We start from the raw sequence: 19,331 nt of genomic DNA, 5'->3' as shown, positions 1-19,331 counted from the left end.
CCGTCCACACACGCACGCACGCACGCACACACACCCCGAGGGCGATAATAAATAAAGGGGCGCGAGACCGCTCGTGGGCTTCGGCCCAGAATAGTAGTGGGAGTCTGTGTCAATCATTGAAGTGTAGCTAGGCCCTAATTAGTGGCATAGGTATTCCTGCTCCCCCGGGTGACACGAGTCACCAAACCTTGATGCTTTGAACTGTCCTTTTAGGACAGTGCTTTCAGTTGCTCTCCAAGTTGGTGTAATGCGGAGAAACGGCGCACACAGGAGCTGCACCCACAGAGGAGAGAAAACAGGAACTTCCTGAATCCACAGAGTGCGAGATTAATGTCACAAATTAGACTATAAAACACAACACAGCGGGTTATTAATGTCAGAAACTGAAAGCGCCTCTTCCACAGCGCGGGCGGAGCAGGAAATAAACGAGCATTTTCCACGGTGACAGCACAGGAAAGCGGTGGTTCGTAATCCAAGCGCTATTGATATTATCTGTACTTTTTGTTGTGCACTAAAAGACTAACAACAAACACCCCTTCATAGTATTCATCTGTTGTTTGTTCCTCCAGGCCATTAATACTACAGCAGCTGTGCAGCAAGGGCTGGGAAGGAGGGGTCGGTGTAAACCACAACGTGCTTTAGAATGAGAGCAGCGGAGAAGGAAGTGAGCTGTATTGATATTTAGCGGCATTTAGGATTGTAGGAAATGAGAGAACGTTTAATGTGTCTCTGTAGTAAAAGGATTGGTCTTCCCATACCGGGAGTCGAACCCGAGCCGCCTGGGTGAAAACCAGGAATCCTAACCGCTAGACCATATGGGAGTCTGTCTTCACACTGCACAGCTCAGTTTATGTGACCGATGTCTGTCCGGTCAGACACTTCTCTGTACATTTCAGGTCACACTGCCACCCTCATGGTCTGACCATCAATGGGGTAACAGACACCCCCCCCCCCTCATGACAAACCAGAAGGAATGAGGGGTCATGATTTGTGCAACATCCTGCTCTGTCTCATTATTTACAACCCTTGGAACTTCTCCAGACACTGAGCCCAGGAGCTGAAGACGGCAGCAGCCCCCGCATTGCCTCTTACTGTCCCCCCCCCTGGGGCCAGACAAAGCCACGCCCTTCTCCCCAGGACCCACCTTAACTCCTATGTCTCCTCACCAGGCTGAGGGCCCCACAGACCCCTCTCCAGTTACCGACCAGCTGCTTCCTTGAGCCCCCCGCCCCCCCTGCACCTGTCAGAGGCCCCAGGCTGCCCTCCGGGAAGGGGTGGGGGCGGGGGGGGGGTGAGGGTCCCGGTACACCCCGCTCCCCCTACAATCAGCACCGACCCCAGTCCTGACACTCGATTGGTTCACGCAGAGGAGGGAGGACCAGCTCAGGTGCACCCTGGCTTCTTCCCAGGTATCTTCAGATGCTCAGGGTGACCGCCAGGGGGCAGCACCGCCACAGCACTCACAGCCCACAGGGCCCTGGAGCAGCAATGGGGCATTACCTCCTCGTCCTGTCTTCCTCGCCACAGTAATATACATATGAGCCTCCGGCTCCACACAAAACTCCAAGTAAAATAAAAGAGCAGCGCTCTAGTCTCCCCTCCCTCCTCCAATATGGCCCCAGAGGCTTCCACCAATCACATAAAAGGACACATAACAAGCAACTCAGTCTGTTCTTTTTTTCTGCACTTCTCCGAGTGCTGTGGTTTCCCTGCTGGTCAGGTGAGTGGGACGGGGTTCCTGCTTTAGCGGTTCCCCTTGTCCTGTGGTATCTAGTTGGGGGAAGTTAGTTTGCTGTGCGATGCCTTATACTGGTTTTTGCATAATTTTACCTTCGTTTTATTAATGTTTTGTTTCCCCCTTCTATTGCCTGGCTGCCTCGTGTCCTGCTTCAGCGGACTTCCGTGGTTTGGTTGGTAGGCTGGTTTGGTACTGTTTTCTTATGTGCGGGACGCTTGTGTTTTCCACTTGCCAATTTTCGTTTTGCTTTCCTTTCCCGGCCGCGCGTCCTGCTGAGCGGACGTTACACGGCCGGGTGCGGGATCTCTGGGAGCCGGGGGCTTCCTTGTGTGAATTTGCCGGTCTACGGCCTTACCTGCTGCCGGTCTTCGCGCCGGCGGCATTTCATGCCTCTTCGTTTCCTGCAGAGCGGGAGGCGCATTTGGGGCTGTTTGGGCTTGGCGCGCTGCGGTCTGGGCATCTTCCTACTGCGGCGCGCGGCTTTTCCAGATGTTTTATTACCTTCGGCTTCAGTCCGGGTGGAGTTTGTTGGGTTGCCTAGCAACCTGGGGTCCTATTTTACCGGGCTGTTCTTCGTTATGCCTGTGTTTGTTTACTTTCACTTGGCTGTCGGTCATGGATTCTTCTAACGTGGATGATCCTTATCCTTTGGACGTGGCTTCCGGTTCAGGGGTGCATGTTCCCTCTATGGAAGTTTTGCAGCAGATGATAAATACTGCTGTTTCTGCTGCTTTGCGGGGTCATGTTCCTGTCCCTCCTCCTAAAAAGGCGAGGGTTGATGGCGATGCTGCTGATGCTGATTCCGCGAATGAGGAGGAGGTTGATGTCAGGGGTCGCTTTGTGCAAGGTACCGACCTGAAGGAGGTGCTGGGCCACATTCGCGAAAACTTGGTGTTCCCTGCTTCTGTGGTGCCTCGGGAAGACGATCTGTTCTCGCAATATCGTCGTCCCGAGCCTGATTCTTTGCCTCTCCATTCCTCTGTCTTGAAGGTCCTGGAGAATGAATGGAAGGATGTGGACAAAGGTTCCTTTCCTCGTTTCTTGAGTAAGAGGTACCCTCTTCAGGATTTTGCGGTGAAATACCCTGCCTCCGTGAAGGTTGACTCTTTATTGGCTAGCATGTCTTCGCATGGGTCCGTTGTCTCGGAGGACTCTTCTCCTGCTGACCCGGTTGACCGTAAGGTGGATGGTGCTGTGAAACGCACTTTTGCGGCTGCCAATTTTTCTATCAGGGCTACGGCCTATTCGTCTTACACGATCCAGTCCTTACTCAAGGATTTTCAGTCTCTGTCGGAGTTGTTGGACCAGGGGGAGGATGTTTCTTCTACCCTGGCGATGATGGAGCAGCAGGTTCGTCTGCTGTCTGATGTCTCCTTTGATTCGCTGGGGGCTGCTGCTTCTGCGGCCGGATCCTCTGTGGCTGCGAGGCGTCAGTTGTGGCTCCGTTCCTGGAAGGCTGATGCTGCACAGAAAAACTTGCTCATGAAAATCCCTTTTTCTGGGGTTAAACTTTTTGGTTCATCTCTTGACGACATGGTGAAGAAGACGGCGGAGGACCGTAAACTGCTTGCTCCTGACCGTCCTGGCAGATTCCGTGCCTTTGGTTCCCAGCGGTCTTTTGGTACCTCGAAGAGGGGTCGGGCTGGTCAGCCCTTTCGTGGACGGGGGCGTGGCCGGGGTGCTCCCTCCTTTGATAAGTCCCGGTTCTCCGGCGCTTCTGCCTCCTCCGCTCCTGCTTCCAAATCCTGACTGGGTCGCTCCTGGTGTAGGTCCGGTTGGGGGTCGACTCACTTGCTTCCTGGACTCTTGGCGGGAGACTGTGTCGGACAAATGGGTGCTTCAGGTGATCTCGGAGGGTTTGCGCATTGGATTTGCCCGGACACCCCCAGACTGTTTCAGGGCCACTCCTTGTCCCAGAGTTCCTGTGAAACGATTGGCGCTTTTAGACGGCATTGCTTCCCTGGTGGTCAAGAAGGCGATCGTTCCTGTGCCCAGCGATCAGTTGGGGAAAGGGGTGTATTCGATACTTTTTCTGGTGTCCAAGCGCACAGGGGATCTTCGGCCGGTGATGGACCTGAAGTGGGTGAATACTTTCATCCCTCACCAACGGTTCAAGATGGTTTCCCTGCCTTTGATCCTTCCTCTGATCTCTCAGGGGGATTTCCTTGCATCGATCGACCTGAGGGATGCTTACCTTCATGTTCCTCTTCATCCGGAATTTTAGAAGTTTTTCCGGTTTTGTGTGCAGGGTCGTCACTACCAATTCCAGGTATTGCCTTTTGGGCTCTGCTCTGCTCCCCGGATCTTTACTAAGATTCTGGCTCCTCTTATTGGACATTTACATGGAGAGGGAGTTAGTGTTTTTCCTTATCTGGACGACATTCTAATTTCTGCTTCTTCTCTTCCTAAGGCGGAGTTGCATGTCCAGAAGGTGTGCCATGTCCTGACGCATCATGGGTTCCTCTTGAATGTGCCGAAGTCCTCCCTGGTTCCTGCACAAGAATTGACTTTCATTGGGGCTCTGTTCAAGACTCAGTTGGGGATGGTGTTCCTGCCCCCTCCCCGTGTTTTGTCCCTGATGTCTGCTGTTCGCTCCCTGTTGGTGGGGGTTTCTCATCCTGTGAGCCTGTGGTTACGGGTTCAGGGTCTGATGTCGGCTTCATTGTTGACGGTGCCGTGGGCTCGCCTCCATATGTACCCGGTGGTGTCCCACATTTTATCGCATTGGGACCCCTGTTCCCTCGATATGGATGTTCTGGTTCCTATGTCGGAGGAGGTTCGGGTGGTCCTGGGTTGGTGGTTGGACGTGGGTCATCTGTCCAAGGGCCGCCCTTTTCTGATTGTTCCCACCCTCATGGTCACTACCGATGCCAGCCTGCTGGGATGGGGTGCTACTCTGGGGGTTTCGGCGACTCAAGGGATTTGGCCTCAGTCGGTTTTGTCATGTTCCTCCAACTACAAGGAACTGAAGGCCGTCCTTCTGGGTCTGTTGGAATTCTCGGATCTTGTTCAGGGTCACCACGTGCAGATCCGGACGGACAATCAGGTTGTGATGTCTTATGTGAACCATCAAGGGGGGTGCAGGGTTCGCTCCCTCAGTTGCCTGGCTCGTCGGATTGGTTCTTGGGCGGAGGTGCATCTGGAGTCCCTGTCTGCCGTCTACCTGCCGGGTGCGGAGAACATTGTGGCGGATTGTCTGAGCCGTGTGTTTCCTTCCATGGGATCCTTGTCTCTCACGAAGTGGATGTTCAGGAGGTTGCGGATGATGTTTGGTTATCCGATTGTGGACCTGTTTGCCTCCCAGGACAATGCCCAGACCCGTTGTTTTTGCACGATTATGCCTTGCGGAGACGCCTGGAGGGTGGACGCCCTTTCGTTCCCTTGGCCGGAGGGTCTGCTGTATGCATTTCCCCCTGTTCCCCTGCTTCCGGCTGTGTTACAGAAGATCAAGAGGGAGGGGTCGTTGTTGCTTCTGATTGCACCTTGTTGGAAGCGTCGCCCTTGGTTTCCCCTTCTGAGGGAATTGGCTGTGTCTCCAGGGTGGCCCTTGCCGTTCGTGCCGTATCCTCTGATGGGTCCTCTTCTTCCTCTGCCTGTGTTCCGTTCCCTGGGTCTGCGGGCCTGGCTCTTGAGAGGGAGTCTGTGATGCGTGAAGGTTGTTCGGTGGCTGTGGCTGGTGTCATTCAGCAGTCCCGGAGGCCTTCTACGCTTAAGTCTTACGCCAAGCATTGGGATCATTTTGCTTCTTGGTGTGTTGTTCATGGGCTGTCGTTGGATTCTTTGGATCCAGCTCGCATTCTGGACTTTCTGAACGATGGGTTTGTGTTGGGATTGGCCGTTTCGACCCTTCGGGCTCAGTGGGCCGCCATTCGGGCATTTCATGTCCTGCCTTTGGTTTCCATTTCTCCGTTGGTTGCTCGACTTTTTAAGTCTCTTTCTTTCCAGCGACCACGTCCTATCATGTGTCCTCCTCCTTGGGACCTTCCTTTAGTTTTGCGTTCCTTGCAGTTGGCTCCTTTCGAGCCTTTGGAGTCTGTGGACCTGAAGTTTTTGACTCTCAAGGTGGTGTTTCTGGTGGCGATTGCCTCTGCCAGGCGTATGGGGGAGTTGGGTGCTTTCCTTCGTTCTGCCCCGTTTTTGTTGGTTTTGGCGGACCGTGTGGTCTTGCGCCCTCATCCCACTTTTGTTCCTAAAGTGGATTCTTTTTTTCACCGGTCTGCCGAGGTGGTTCTTCCGGTTCTGTGTCCTGATCCCTCCTCGGCTGAGGAGTCCCTTTTGCACCTCTTAGATGTTCGGCGTGCCTTGCTGATTTACATATCTCGCACTTCTCCCTTTTGTAAGGTTGACTGCTTGTTTGTAAATTATGGTTTGTCGCGTCAGGGTATGTAGCCCTCCCTGTCCACGATCAGTCGGTGGATTAAGGAAGCCATTCTTTTGGCTTTTGCTTCGGTCTCTGTGGTTCCATCTCTTCCTATTCAGGGTCGTTCCACCAGGTCGGTTGCTGTATCCTGGGCTTCTTTCAAAGGGGTGTCTATGGAGGATGTTTGCAGGGCTGCTACGTGGTCTTCTCCGCATACCTTCATGTCCCATTACCGCCTCCAGATTGGGGGTGGGGGTTCTGTTTCGTTTGCCTCTTCTGTTTTGACTGCTGGGGTGCCTTAAGAGGTTGTCCATTTTTTGGGTTGTTGTGCCTCTGTATATTAAATATATGTTTCGCTGCACTGATGGTGTGGTCTGTTTTCCTTACATGAAGCTGATTGCTTTGGTATCGGCTCATATGTATATTACTGTGGCGAGGAAGACAGGACGAGGAGGTAATGCCCCGGTTACTTACCGGTAATCTTCATTACTCCGAGTCCATGTCTTCCTCGCCACAGTATAGTTTCCCTTCCCTCCCGGCCCTGGTGGTGGCTTCATGTCTGCGGCTTAGTTTTCAGGCTGAGTTGCTTGTTATGTGTCCTTTTATGTGATTGGTGGAAGCCTCTGGGGCCATATTGGAGGAGGGAGGGGAGACTAGAGCGCTGCTCTTTTATTTTACTTGGAGTTCTGTGTGGAGCCGGAGGCTCATATGTATATTACTGTGGCGAGGAAGACATGGACTCGGAGTAATGAAGATTACCGGTAAGTAACCGGGGCATCAGCAGCCTTGACAGGGGGCAGACCCCGAATAACCCGCACAGCATTCTGGGAGAGCGGGGGAGGAGCCTCTGCGGTGTGTGTTTACAAAAGTAAACATCTGAGGTTTAAAGCAATAAACACACATTTGTAGGCATTCTCTGTTGTGTTGTTACTTTTTGACATCATGCCAATTTAAAAGAACCGAGTGGAGAAACCTTTTAAAAATAGGTAGAATAGGACTGCAGCCTGGGCAGGGAGATGAAACACTCATAGACGCAAATGTTTCCATATTTATTCATGTCAAATGTAAACAAGTTATAAATCAAAATATGCACCTATGTTTACACCGGATGTAAAAAGTGTGCGCTGATAGGGTCAGGGTGCAGTTTCTTTTCCCCATGTGTTCCTTTCACACATGTGGGTCCCCCAGTAGATTCGGCTCCTCTGTCTTGTTAATCTGAGTCAGGGGTTAAAAGGGGGGCCTGGTCCCTAATTCGGGGGCCCAGAGTACGAAGGCACCGGAAGCAAACACTCCTCCTTGATAAAACTATCGCCCAGTAACCTCTGATTGCCATCTGACCTCAGACTAGATTCCTGGCAGACCTCTTTTATAGAGGAGGTGGTACTGACGTTGAGGCGATACTGCCGAGGGGCAAAGAGCTGACAATGGCTCAGCATTTCAACCCAGTCTCCTCCTATTATCACCTTTGTTACACCCACAGCATATAAGTGCTCTGATGGGTCAGAGGGGACACCCCTCTTGTCACCTTCTGGTGTTTAAACAGATCCTATTACAAGGACCAGCCCCTGAACTTTAAGTAAGACCAGCCCCTGGGGCCCCCTGGGGTCTGAGGGTGTTCACAGCCAGGGACTCGCTGACGTTGGCGACCCCCAGTGACTGAATCACCTTTACCAACATCACAGCCCAGAAACATAAAATGTAGCATCGGATGAAGTTTGGCATTTATATAAATAGAAAACAGAACCACATTATTAACTTTTGGATCCCATGGTGAATACCATTTTTAAAATTAAAATGCATGAACCGCAAAAAAACACAATTAAGTACTTAATGCTACAAAGAGCATTCAACCCCAAAACATTAACTCTTAAAACACCATAGCAAATGTAACTGAGGATCTACAGCAATAATGTATCCAAAAGTAAACACGAAAAACCCTAAATAAATTTAACAACAAATATAACTCTGATCCGACCAAGAAACCTAGGGTGTTGGAGCGCATATATATAACTAGCTAACATAACCCAATTTGTTACTTTTGAATCCCAAAAATAATAAATGCATATATATCATGAAAATCTGTCAGGACTCAGCCGTTTTCCGTATTAGTGAAATATCTGTCGGGTTTGCAGTTTTTTCAAGTCTTTAGAAAGAGAAAAGTGCCCAGATGGCTGGGCCCTGTGCCCACTCCTCATGAAATATAGCGCCTTGTCCTACGCTCCAAACCTAGCCTTCGATAGCTGAGTTGGTAGAGCGGAGGACTGTAGTGGAGTGACTGTCATCCTTAGGTCGCTGGTTCAAATCCGGCTTGAAGGATTTTTGCAAACTCTTCACTATTTTCCCCTCTGCTTCACAATGGAAAGCGCCTCTTTCTCGGACCCTCACACGCCTGGGCTTTTCCTGCCTCCCCTCTTCACCTTTCCAGCCCAGCTCTCTCCTCCGGCGGGGGTGAGGGGGGTGGTGTCTCCCGCCCCCCTCCCTGTGTGCAGCCCCCGCTGCAATGGCCCCTCATCAGACAGAGCCAGGGGCCCCTGGGCTGAAGAGCCAGTCCGGGGGCCCCCTCTGAAGCAGCCCTGGGAGCTGGTTGTGGTGACTCTGGCATCCGGGGATGCTGCTGAGAGCGTCTGCCTGGAGGCGAGAGGGTTGCTGTGAGGTGTGAGGGAGGAGTGTGTTTGTGTGTGTATGGTGGGAGAGAGTGTGTGTGTTTGTTGAGCCCGTGGCCCCCTGTGTTGGTGTCAAAGAGTTGATAAATGGCACGAACCGGTAGAATATCGGGAGAGGCGGCTCGAAGGCCACATTAGGAGCGGCCCAGCAGGTCGCGATACATCGGTTCCTCGTTAGTATAGTGGTCAGTATCCCCGCCTGTCACGCGGGAGACCGGGGTTCAATTCCCCGACGGGGAGGTGTTTAATTTTTTTTTTTTTATCTAAACAAACATTTCGATAGAAAACCTATTTTAAATGCAATTTATAATGTTATACTGATATTACAATTTGATGATTCTTTTTTTTCATGGCCACACCTTTACAAGTTAAAACATTTGGAAGTCTTCTACCAGCAGTTGTGCCTTTTCCTTTTAAGTAATTTTAAAAGTAAAAAGTAACTGAGGCTTATTATTTATATAGTCATATATATTATTACAATCAAAGAACCAAATGGAAAATGCATTTTACCGAGTATTCTTCATGCTAAATAAATGGAATGTTGGGGGCGGGCTCTGAATGGGGAATTGTTTTATACGAAGGTGTCACTTTTATCTATTTAAACCTAATAGTTTAGAACCTACCGACACATTGTGAAAGTAAAAGTGCCACTGGGCCAGATGTGCACGCCCCCCCACCCTCATCAGAGATCTTATATTCCCCGGGTCCGGCATGAGTACCTAACACAGGTCAGTGTTTGCCCTCTATATTGGGACATGATAGGACGGCAGGTCCCTGCATTGTAAGTAAAACCCTGTCCAGTAGGGAGACCAACTGGCATGGGTGCAAATTCAGGACGGTGAGTGTAAAAATTCAAGACAAAACTTTGGGACAAAAGTAACGTTTTACAGACACATCAGAGGAAGTCACGCAATAGTATGTAAGTAAGTCCATCCATATCCAAACATATTCTTCCATTTGCTAACCTATTCATCATGTATCCTTCCATCCATCATTTCATTCATCCATCCACACTTTCACTCATCCATCCACCATTTCATCCTATTCATCCGTTCACTCAACCATCCAGCCATTTACCCTTTCACCTATCCAGCCATCCAGTCACTCTTCCTTCCACCCATTCACCTTTTCAGCCATCCATCCACCATGTCACCCTATTCATCAGTTTACTCAACCATCCAGCCATTTACCCTTTCACCTATCCAGCCATCCAGTCACTCATCCTTCCACCCATTTACCTTTTCAGCCATCCATCCATCCTCCCTTTCTGTCTCCACTGACTCTTTCACTTAGCCATCCTTCCTTCCATCCATCCACCCATCCATCTACTCATCCACTCATGAATCCATGCATTGACCCTATCACTCATCCATCCATCCTTTCACTCATCCACCTACGTTTTCACACCTTCACTCATCTATCCATCTTTTTGTCCATCTACCCTCCCTTTCAGTCACTCATCCATCCTTACTCACAAAAAAAGAAAAATTAGGAGAAATAAAGATATTTTTCCTCGTTGTGCCTCGGTACGTTTTTGGCGCTGCCTCAGAGTTACAATTTCTTGTAAGGCTGGGGCAGTGCCAAAAAGCCATGGATGTTGTTGGGATCGCTCCCCAGTAACACCCTGCGTTAAAGGTAACGATATTTAGAAAGCAGCATTAAGACTAAAAAAGTGGCCTAGTGCTGCTTCGTAAATGTGGATCAGGCTCCTGCGCCACGGAATGTCACAAAAAGAAACATTCCAGCGGTGCAGAGGGAGGTACGGTATTTATGGCTCGTTGTGCAATTTCTTTGTTGAGTTGCTTATTTATGAAATGCCGGCACTGCCGGGTCGTCGCTTTTTTTGACGCTCCAATGGCTCGGACGCCTCAATCATATCTGTGACGCAACACAAAGTCGCTTTGTGGCCGTTGCATTGCCTCATAGATATGGAGTAAGACAAAGCTGCGCCAGTGGCCGTGTTGCCATACTCTGCGGTCGGAGTCCTTCCATGGGTGTTGATGGTGGTTTTCCCTCGCAACGCCCATGGATTTTGATGCTGCCCCAGATTTACTTAATCACATGAACCAGGGGCAGCGGCAAAACCGTACTCCTTCCCAAAGTCAGAATAAAGAGGAGAAATAGTTGTATTTCTCTTCATTTTTTACTCTTTCCATGTGTGTTGCATTCTGCAGCGTACTGGGGAAATGCCCAATAGAATAAAAGGCCTGTCTGGCCGTGCCCAGGACAGCGGACACTCGCTGAAGGGGAAAGGTGTCTTTCCTTAGTAGGAATGTGTTAGAACTGGGATTTCTGGTTGGCTAAGGCTTACGCCAAAGCCAGGCAGAAACCACCATTCTAGTCAGGGCAAGGGAGTCACACGCCAAGATAACCCCTGCTCACCCACTTGGTAGCTTGGCACGAGCACACAGGCTTATCCCGGAGGCAATGTGTAAAGTATTTGCGCAAGCACACAATAGCAACAACATCCTAGGCACACCACAAAAGGAACTCCACACAAGGTTATATAAAAATAACTTTGTATTGTCAAAACACATCAGATAGTAATCACACAATATACATTGTGCCAACTGGCATGGGCAATATTCACAAGGGATTATTTACACCAGGACAGGGCCACGTGGGCCACTGTCAGTATCAGCACTTAGTAGAACTAGCACTTAGAATAATTGAAACACCACATAACAATTATAGATCACAACCAGTAACCACTGGTAACAGGTAGGTACACACTACGCAATACTAATAACCATAGGCCTAGATCACGCAGGACACATAACCTCTCTAGCATAACATACTAGGCAAAGCAAACGTCTAAGCATGAGCACCTTTAGAAGTATAACGCAAGCATAAAGGCAAAGCACATTACGCCACAATCACCTTTAGGCCTAACCATTATAAATACAGTAGACCATCTCTCACTATTCTAAACACATTAGACGCCTCCTAAGAATAAATCACATTTAGGGGCGTAACTCACAGTGAAGTAAACTCTCACTAACATAAACCTACATAGGTAAAATACCCTCATAATCATAGTAACATCACATTGCGCAAAAATCACATTAGGCAATTACCATTATAAACATAGTGAAATCACATTACGCAATAATCACATTAGGGCCTTGCGCCCTATCCACATACCACCCCCCTGGCCAACTGGCCATCTCAAGAAGGGGCTTAAATGCCCTCTGTCCAGAATGTCAGGGCGCGCTGCCAATGCAGCTCCAGTCAGGGGTGCGCCACCGGCGCAAACCTAAACGTTGCAGCTGCCCACTAATTGCTGGGCCGCTGAGAACAAGAACAGGGCCTAAACGTTGCAGCTGGCACTAAGTGCTGCGCAGCTGTAGAAGGCCTGGCACCTCTGTGCCATCTCTGTCCCTCACAAGGACTTTCTCTCAAATTGCGCCTAAACGGTGCAGCTGCACACTACTTGCTGGGCAGCTGTGAATCAACCCAAACTGCGATAGGGCCCCTCACTGGCCCTTAGAACAAAGACAGCGCCAAAACCGGGGAGCCCTCTAAGCTCGAGAAATGCATTTGGCTCACTTTAGAGCCCTCTAGGCTCTCAGAACAAACAGACGCTGGCTCCCTGTGGGAGCCACCTAGGCTCTATAAATAAACATGCCCATCGTTGGAGCCCTCTGGCTCTAGAAATAACTTTGCCCCCAGGGAGCACACTGGCTCCTAAAACAACCGGTCCACGGGACCTCGGTAAACACCTATGGCCTGGAACTGTCCCTGGGCCCTCTACATAACAAAAATGCCCCTCGAGGAATGGTGGGGCCCATTGGGGCGCCTAGGAGGTAGATTAACTCGCGGCAGCAGCCCACTGCTATTCGGGCCGCTCTGACTCTGCCTCTCCCCTCGCATCACACTCACCGGGTGAATCTCGGGGGACTCCGGCACTCTGTTCCTAGTCCTGCCGGGTGGACTCTGGCTGCACGTGGGGCTTCTCCTCTCTGCACAGGAGCCCTGTGCAGATACACCGGCTTCCTCTCTTTGCCTGGCAGCAGGCGGGGCTGTCTCACTTGTGAGAGCCTCGCCGAGGACAAGACGCTGCAGGCTCCTTCTCGCTTCAGGCACTCACAGCATGGCATGACGATGACGCGGCGGCCCGGGGATCAATCCCAGCGCGGCGCCGCCAACCAGGCTTCAGTATGACTGAGGGGGCGTGTCTCTCTGAGCCAATCAGGGCTCCGCTCCTTCGGTTTCTCACTCTGCGGCCCCGGCAAGGGACGGCGAGATTCTCAGGCTTAAAGGAGGGGTAGGCTCCCTCGGTGCGTACGTAAAATGTCGAAGCGAGGTGGGCACTCGCTAAAGGCTTAATTAAATAAGCGGACATGAAGCAGGGTGGCCACCTGCAATGTAAAATCTCGCAATCAGCGGGGTGGCACCCGCAATAAGCAAAAAGGCATAGGGAATCTCCACGAAGGGGATTGCAGCCCGGCGCTGTGGGGGACAGGCAGGAGCGCTTCCTTCAAGGATAACGACAGCGCTGTGCCAACAAGCAAAAATAAAGCTCTCACGAGGCGCTGGGGGGCACTAAAACCCCAAAGTCCTCAGGAATGACCCCTGAAGCAACAAGGGTCCTAGCAGCAATGCTTCCAAATCAAATGGGTCCCAAAGAGAAGGTCCTGGGAGCAAGGTGGAGCAAGCAGCTCCCAACAAGGAATTCCTCCAGCATCCAGGGGCTGGGCAGGGCCCAGGGAGGTAAGCCTTCCCCTGGGCCCCAGCAGCAGCACGCCCCTGGTAGATTTTAGTCAGACACAAGAACATTTTCAGGGTGTCACAGCACTCTTTTTATACCCAAAATCCTTTGTCTAGCAGGGTGCAGGCAATGTAAGAACCAGCTACAACTGGTTATGGGGAACTCCTTTCACTGGCCAGGCTAGGGACATCAGACGCACCACAGGGGGTGGAGCCAGCATTGTGGAGGGAAAACCCAGCCCTATTCAGGTCCCAGGTGTACCCCTCCCTCACATCAGCATGCTAATCTCTCCATTCACCACCGGGGCAAACCCATCCTGACTCCTGGAGCCAGGCTCACCAGTCACATCCAGCCAATCACAAGCCAGACACAAATTACAAAACAGGCCAACCTCTAGAAGCGGCACTTCCACACTAGACACAATCATGCCGCATACAACATTGCGCAGCATTCAATCTCACGAGTTCGCACATACCAAACTCGACCCTGCACTCCCCATACATCAGGGGCTACCATGGTCACACATATTCCCCATGCATTCCTATGGGAGGGCAGGTCACTCTCGCCACACACACAGAGAGCGCATGCACTTTACACTGGACCACAGTGAAAAAGTGCACAGAGACCTAAAATCACTAACACCAGGTTACAGAAACAGGCTAGGCAAAAGCAAAAAGTTTCGGGGTGAACCTGCCAAAAAGGGCCGGGTCCAACAGAATGCACCAGTGATTGTGATTGGCCGAAGGTAACAGACACAGCCTGTCACGTCCTCAAAGAGTGGGCATGTAACCCTGATGCCCTCTCATGCTGCTCTGGAGCAAACACCAATGAGAAAAACTTTCCTAGCCAATGAAATTCGTAAATATTACATATAGCATAACATGATGTGGGGGATAACCCAAGCTCAGTGCAAAAGACAAACCACTTAAAACATGTTGATTATTCTTTTATTGATCTTGCTTTTTTTTTAAACGGTTCAAATATCAAAAGGCAAAAAATTAAACACATTTACACGAGAGAGTGCCTATACATCAATTCTAATGTATTTACCATGGGTAACGGGTGGTGAGCACTTTAACAAAAACAGAACAATAAAGACATACATAATACACACACAACAAAAATGTATCAATTACAATTTTTGAAGAAACAATATTGATTAAAAAAGAAAGACGTAGGGCAGATGATATATTGTGGCAGATGGTAACAGTTGTTGCAATACTCTACGCGCATTTCGGCACAGAGCGTGCCTTCTTCAGGAGTACCACGAGAATATATCAAACTAGACAGGGGTGTACAATGGCCAGGAACAGGTTGATAGACCAAGCGAGTAGGTAAGTCTGGCTACAGCTTATGATAACTTTGGATTGTGGAACTCAGTCTCACTTTGAAGTGATGGGGCTATTGCAAAAAACTCGATGATATAAGGTAAAGCAGTTGATCTAAATATAACGATAATGCCTTTCCTGGAGGGTTCACTATATGGCCGCGTGGACAGTCTGCTCCAAGTGGGTCAAGACATCGGATAAAGGTACTTGTGGCTTGCCACGCAGTATAAGGTGAGGACTACAAGGTCAAGAGGGAGACGGCAAGGGCCTCGTGGTAATTGAGAGGCAATCGAATCGGTGGAAAATCTGGCTATTAGAATATGCCAGACCGCAACCGTAGTGTTGGCTGTGGGTCAATCGGGAGGTGGTAGAGGCCTCGGATAATGGGCGCGTGGCACGCTTGAGCTATGGAGGTGGTAGCCGGGTCATACGTATATGAGCTGCGCTTCCCGCGTCGATGGCTGCCATCACGGAGCAAACACCACCATCTGCGCCCTCCCTACCAGCCATTATCTCATATTAGACACTAAAAATAAACACCAGCAGTTTGGGCCCTTGTGTCGCACTAGTGTGTTTTACTGAATATCTTTTAAACTCTTGCGCTCTACTTTTCGTGACCTCACATTCTTAGATTCAACAACTATTGAGCAACCAAAATCCAGGCATTTTTTCACAACATTCTGCCTGGACACACGGCAGAGATGAATCAGGGGGGTACTATACCACCCAGGGGAAGAGACTGATTCCCCAGGAACATACAGAACCAGACGGTATACTACACACCATTCGAAATATGTGGTACTGGAACTCAGAAACCTGATGTAGTCCTCAGGGACGAAACGCATTGAATGGGCCGATTGGAAAAAAGTTTTGTCTGAAAAATGAATAGAAGCTGCATTAGGAAACGCAATTGCAAGACTCCTGAAAATTGAATATTGTGGAATTGCATCATATTGAATATGCTGTGGACTTTTGATGGCTTGAATCTTGGCTGAAAATAAAGTAACATAGTATACGCTCCTTTTTGATTTGATGTTTTCTCATTAGTGCCATGCTGTGATGTTATAACCCTTTAGTGTCTGTAGTCCTAATCGGACTGAAATAGACTTTATGAATTATAAAAATGTAACCCATCTGCTATGGATCCATTAATAATGTAGAATGATCCCTGCCGGAGAAACACATGTTCGTACTAATGTAAACCCTTCAGGCCTGAGTAAAATAGGAATTACACTTTTGTAAAGTTGACAGACTCAGGGCCTCATTTACAAGACCCTTGCGCCCCATCACTTTTTTTGATGCAGCGCAATCAGTGCACCACACTGTGCCATATGTACAAACTGACGCATTGTGTCCAGTGCATCAGTCTGTAAAGCACTGCGGCGCATTATACCTGCGCCAGGTATAAAGTATGCTGGGTAGGTGTTTCCATGCAAAAAAGCCTTGTAGAGCGGGTGCAGTGAAATTTACATTTCACTGCGTCACGCTATGATTTCACTGAGTCAAAATCCAAACTAGGCTTAAGGAGTGAAGCAGGGCTTTTGCAGTGGGATTTGCCTACGTGATCTGACGCATTGCGGGAGTTGCATCAGTTTTATGAGCAACTCCAGGAATGCGTCACTTTTGCGTCAGCAGATGTGTCTGAATTTCTTACGCATCTGTTAATCCGTGCGCCATAGAGCCCTCTATTGTAAATACAGCGCATCCATGGTGTCGCAAGGACATTTGGTGCGGGTGCAAGGAAACTGATGCATCAATGCCGATGCGTCAGTTTCCTGTAAATGAGACCCTCAATGTGTGACCCTGTCACAATAATCTGCAGAGGTGTGTGGTGGATGTTTCCTTCTCTTTGTAGTTTTGAATAAAAGGAAGCAGGTATTTGCTGAAAGAAGAATATCTGAGGCAGGAGACCCTGCCATGGAATGTCCTTTGGGAGTCCCTGCGACTAAAGAGGGGACAGACAAGAATTATAAACAATACAGGTAGAATCCGAGCAGAGATGGACTCAACACATACAAAATGTAACGCAGCGTGCAACAGCCGGCTCGTTGGTCTAGGGGTATGATTCTCGCTTAGGGTGCGAGAGGTCCCGGGTTCAAATCCCGGACGAGCCCTCTTTTCTTTTTGTAAAGTCACATTTCAATAAATGGACACTTTGAAAAGGTGCGAGTCACAAAACAAGTGACTTTGAAATAACCAGGGTTGGTTTTGCATTTGATGACACCTGACGCACTCAAAGCAAGAACGTGAGCCCTGCACCACCGAGCCAGATGCAAAAACAGCTGGAGGAGGGGCGGGGCAGCGACCCCACCACATCAGCAGCCAGGAGGGGTTTGTTTTTATTGTGACTCGCGTCGAAGCTGAGAACAGGGGATGAAAACTTTTATTGAAACCAACCTCGGAGACAGAAAGGTGAGCCGTGGGGGTGCACACTGGACACAGCAGCCGGGCTGAGACCCCACCCAGACACAAGGGCAACTCTCTAGGAAGGGACTCGGTTAAATTTGTAATGATCCCGTTGTTTCTGTACAGAGTGAAGTTAGAAGGACGGACTCTGCCCTCCTTCACTCTGATTGGTGCATCCCGAAATGCGGGAATTCTGGGGCTCTTTAAATGTCCCGTGAGTTTTCTTTGCTACAATAATTCGGATGGACGCGTTTAAAGCGCCTTGATTCTGATTGGCGCATTCTGTGGCACAAGCAACCTGGCGGGGGGGATCTTTGGTGGCAGAGAGGTATTTCAAAGGCTTATTTTCTGGCACAGTCATTGTGATGTGCATATTTGAGTGTACAATAATGACCCCAGGCACCTTCCCTTCGTTGTGATAGCCTGTAGCAGTGGTTGAGATGGGCATTTTCTGGGCACAGGGACCCTGCTCTGTGTATTCTGTACCAGGCTCCTGGCAATGGGAAGAAAGAGGCGCAGGCACTCAGCAGTCTGAGAGGGGGCAGGAGTAAATGAGACCCGTGAACCCGGAAACAACTCCTCCGAGCACAGCAGCTTCAGGGTGTGTTCACTAGAATAACAACAGTCACTCAAACGAATCAAGAGCGGCCGAAATAGCTCAGTTGGGAGAGCGTTAGACTGAAGATCTAAAGGTCCCTGGTTCGATCCCGGGTTTCGGCAGATGCCTTTTGATGACTGAAAAGTCACCCAATTATAGCTTAGAACATGAAAAAAAAAACGTTGAATTAGCAACCTTAACCTTTTTATTCTTCTGTCCTTCCTTCCTCCTCGTTTTCATTATTTGTACGTGTCTTGCAATGATACATCCTTTCTGTACAATCCTTCTATTTGTGAGTCTCACACCTTGTGCACAGGAGCCCTATCCCACAGTGACTCACACACTGCAAGCACAATCACACATGGTGAGTTGATCACCCAGTGACTCAGAGCAGAAAAGGAATAAAAAATTTGCTAGCATTTGCGCCAAGAATTTTCAATTCTATTAAGGACACGGAGGCGAGGATTATGCTTCTCAATCTTTACTGCAATAAACACAGCAGCCAATGAAAATGGATATTTTCATAAATAACAGTGAAACAAACTACATTTCCCATGAGTACCCATGAGTATGGGCACGCCCCCCTAGTCCATAAGAACCCCTTGCGTGCTCCCATCATCCTCTTTCTTTGAGGCGAACTAAGTCCAACAAAACTTGAGCAATGAATAACTCCTCCAACGTGGAAGAAACAAGGTTTCAGGCAAAACGTCTTGTCGTCCGTTGTCTATCATTCAGACTTCTTATCCGATCCTGAAAGAAAGGAAACACACCACCGTAATCATTGCATAACTGGGTGGGTAAGTTTTTTTACTGTAAAATTAAGCCGGGTAGGATAATCCTCGCCTCCGTGTCCTTAATAGAATTGAAAATTATTGGCGTGAATGCTAGGAAATTTTTGATTCTATTACAGGACCGGAGGCTTTAGATTATGCTAGTTTAACGCTCATTAAAAACCATAGAAGTAAGATCTCCCACCGGCTTATAATAAAACGTCTTAAACGTTGATTCAGAAGACCAATCTGCACAAAGCATAATGTCCTGGATATTAGATCCCAAACCATAAGCCTTTGACGCCATAGCGCCTCTCACTGAATGAGCACCAAAGATCTGCGTATCAATACCTGCTTCCTTCAGTATGAAGCGAAGCCACCTGGCCATTGTGGCCGCCGCCACAGATTTAAATGGCTTTTGTACAGCAATCAGTAATTGTGAACAACCTTGGGGCCTCAAGGCCTTTGTACATTGTCAGGGAATGCATTATAATCAATGTGTCTTGACATTGTTTTGGTTCGACCAGTAATAGTAAAAGAAACCCCTTCCGGGGTAAACACTCTACCTGTAACGTCAAGTGCTCTCACGTCTGAAGATCTTCTGCATGCTGAAAAGCAAAGTAACATGGCCAATTTTGCTGATAATTATTTTCTAGACAAAAGTGCATTATCTGGCCATCTATTGAACAATGAAATGACTAGCGAAACATCCCACAAGCCCATATATTTGAGTTTTGGGGGATTAGCTACTCTAATC

General features: G+C 49.2%; 5 non-coding genes across 5 annotated transcripts; 4 read left to right on the top strand and 1 right to left on the bottom strand.

Moving 5' to 3' along the window:
- Nucleotides 1-749: 749 nt before the first annotated feature.
- TRNAE-UUC (transfer RNA glutamic acid (anticodon UUC)) lies at nt 750-821 on the bottom strand. Its single transcript has one exon. It is a non-coding gene; the product is annotated as a tRNA-Glu (tRNA).
- A 7,507-nt stretch (nt 822-8,328) lies between these two features.
- On the top strand, nt 8,329-8,414 carry TRNAY-GUA (transfer RNA tyrosine (anticodon GUA)). The gene is given in 2 exon segments: nt 8,329-8,365; nt 8,379-8,414. It is a non-coding gene; the product is annotated as a tRNA-Tyr (tRNA).
- A 515-nt stretch (nt 8,415-8,929) lies between these two features.
- TRNAD-GUC (transfer RNA aspartic acid (anticodon GUC)) lies at nt 8,930-9,001 on the top strand. Its single transcript has one exon. It is a non-coding gene; the product is annotated as a tRNA-Asp (tRNA).
- Nucleotides 9,002-16,842: 7,841 nt separating this feature from the next.
- TRNAP-AGG (transfer RNA proline (anticodon AGG)) lies at nt 16,843-16,914 on the top strand. Its single transcript has one exon. It is a non-coding gene; the product is annotated as a tRNA-Pro (tRNA).
- Nucleotides 16,915-17,853: 939 nt separating this feature from the next.
- TRNAF-GAA (transfer RNA phenylalanine (anticodon GAA)) lies at nt 17,854-17,926 on the top strand. Its single transcript has one exon. It is a non-coding gene; the product is annotated as a tRNA-Phe (tRNA).
- The last annotated feature ends 1,405 nt before the right edge of the window (nt 17,927-19,331 follow it).

Source organism: Lissotriton vulgaris, chromosome 1_1, assembly GCF_964263255.1.
Source record: "Lissotriton vulgaris chromosome 1_1, aLisVul1.2, whole genome shotgun sequence".
Lineage (NCBI taxonomy): Eukaryota > Metazoa > Chordata > Amphibia > Caudata > Salamandridae > Lissotriton > Lissotriton vulgaris.
Note: the sequence above shows the minus strand (reverse complement) of the source record. Positions and strands in the feature narration are given on the sequence as shown.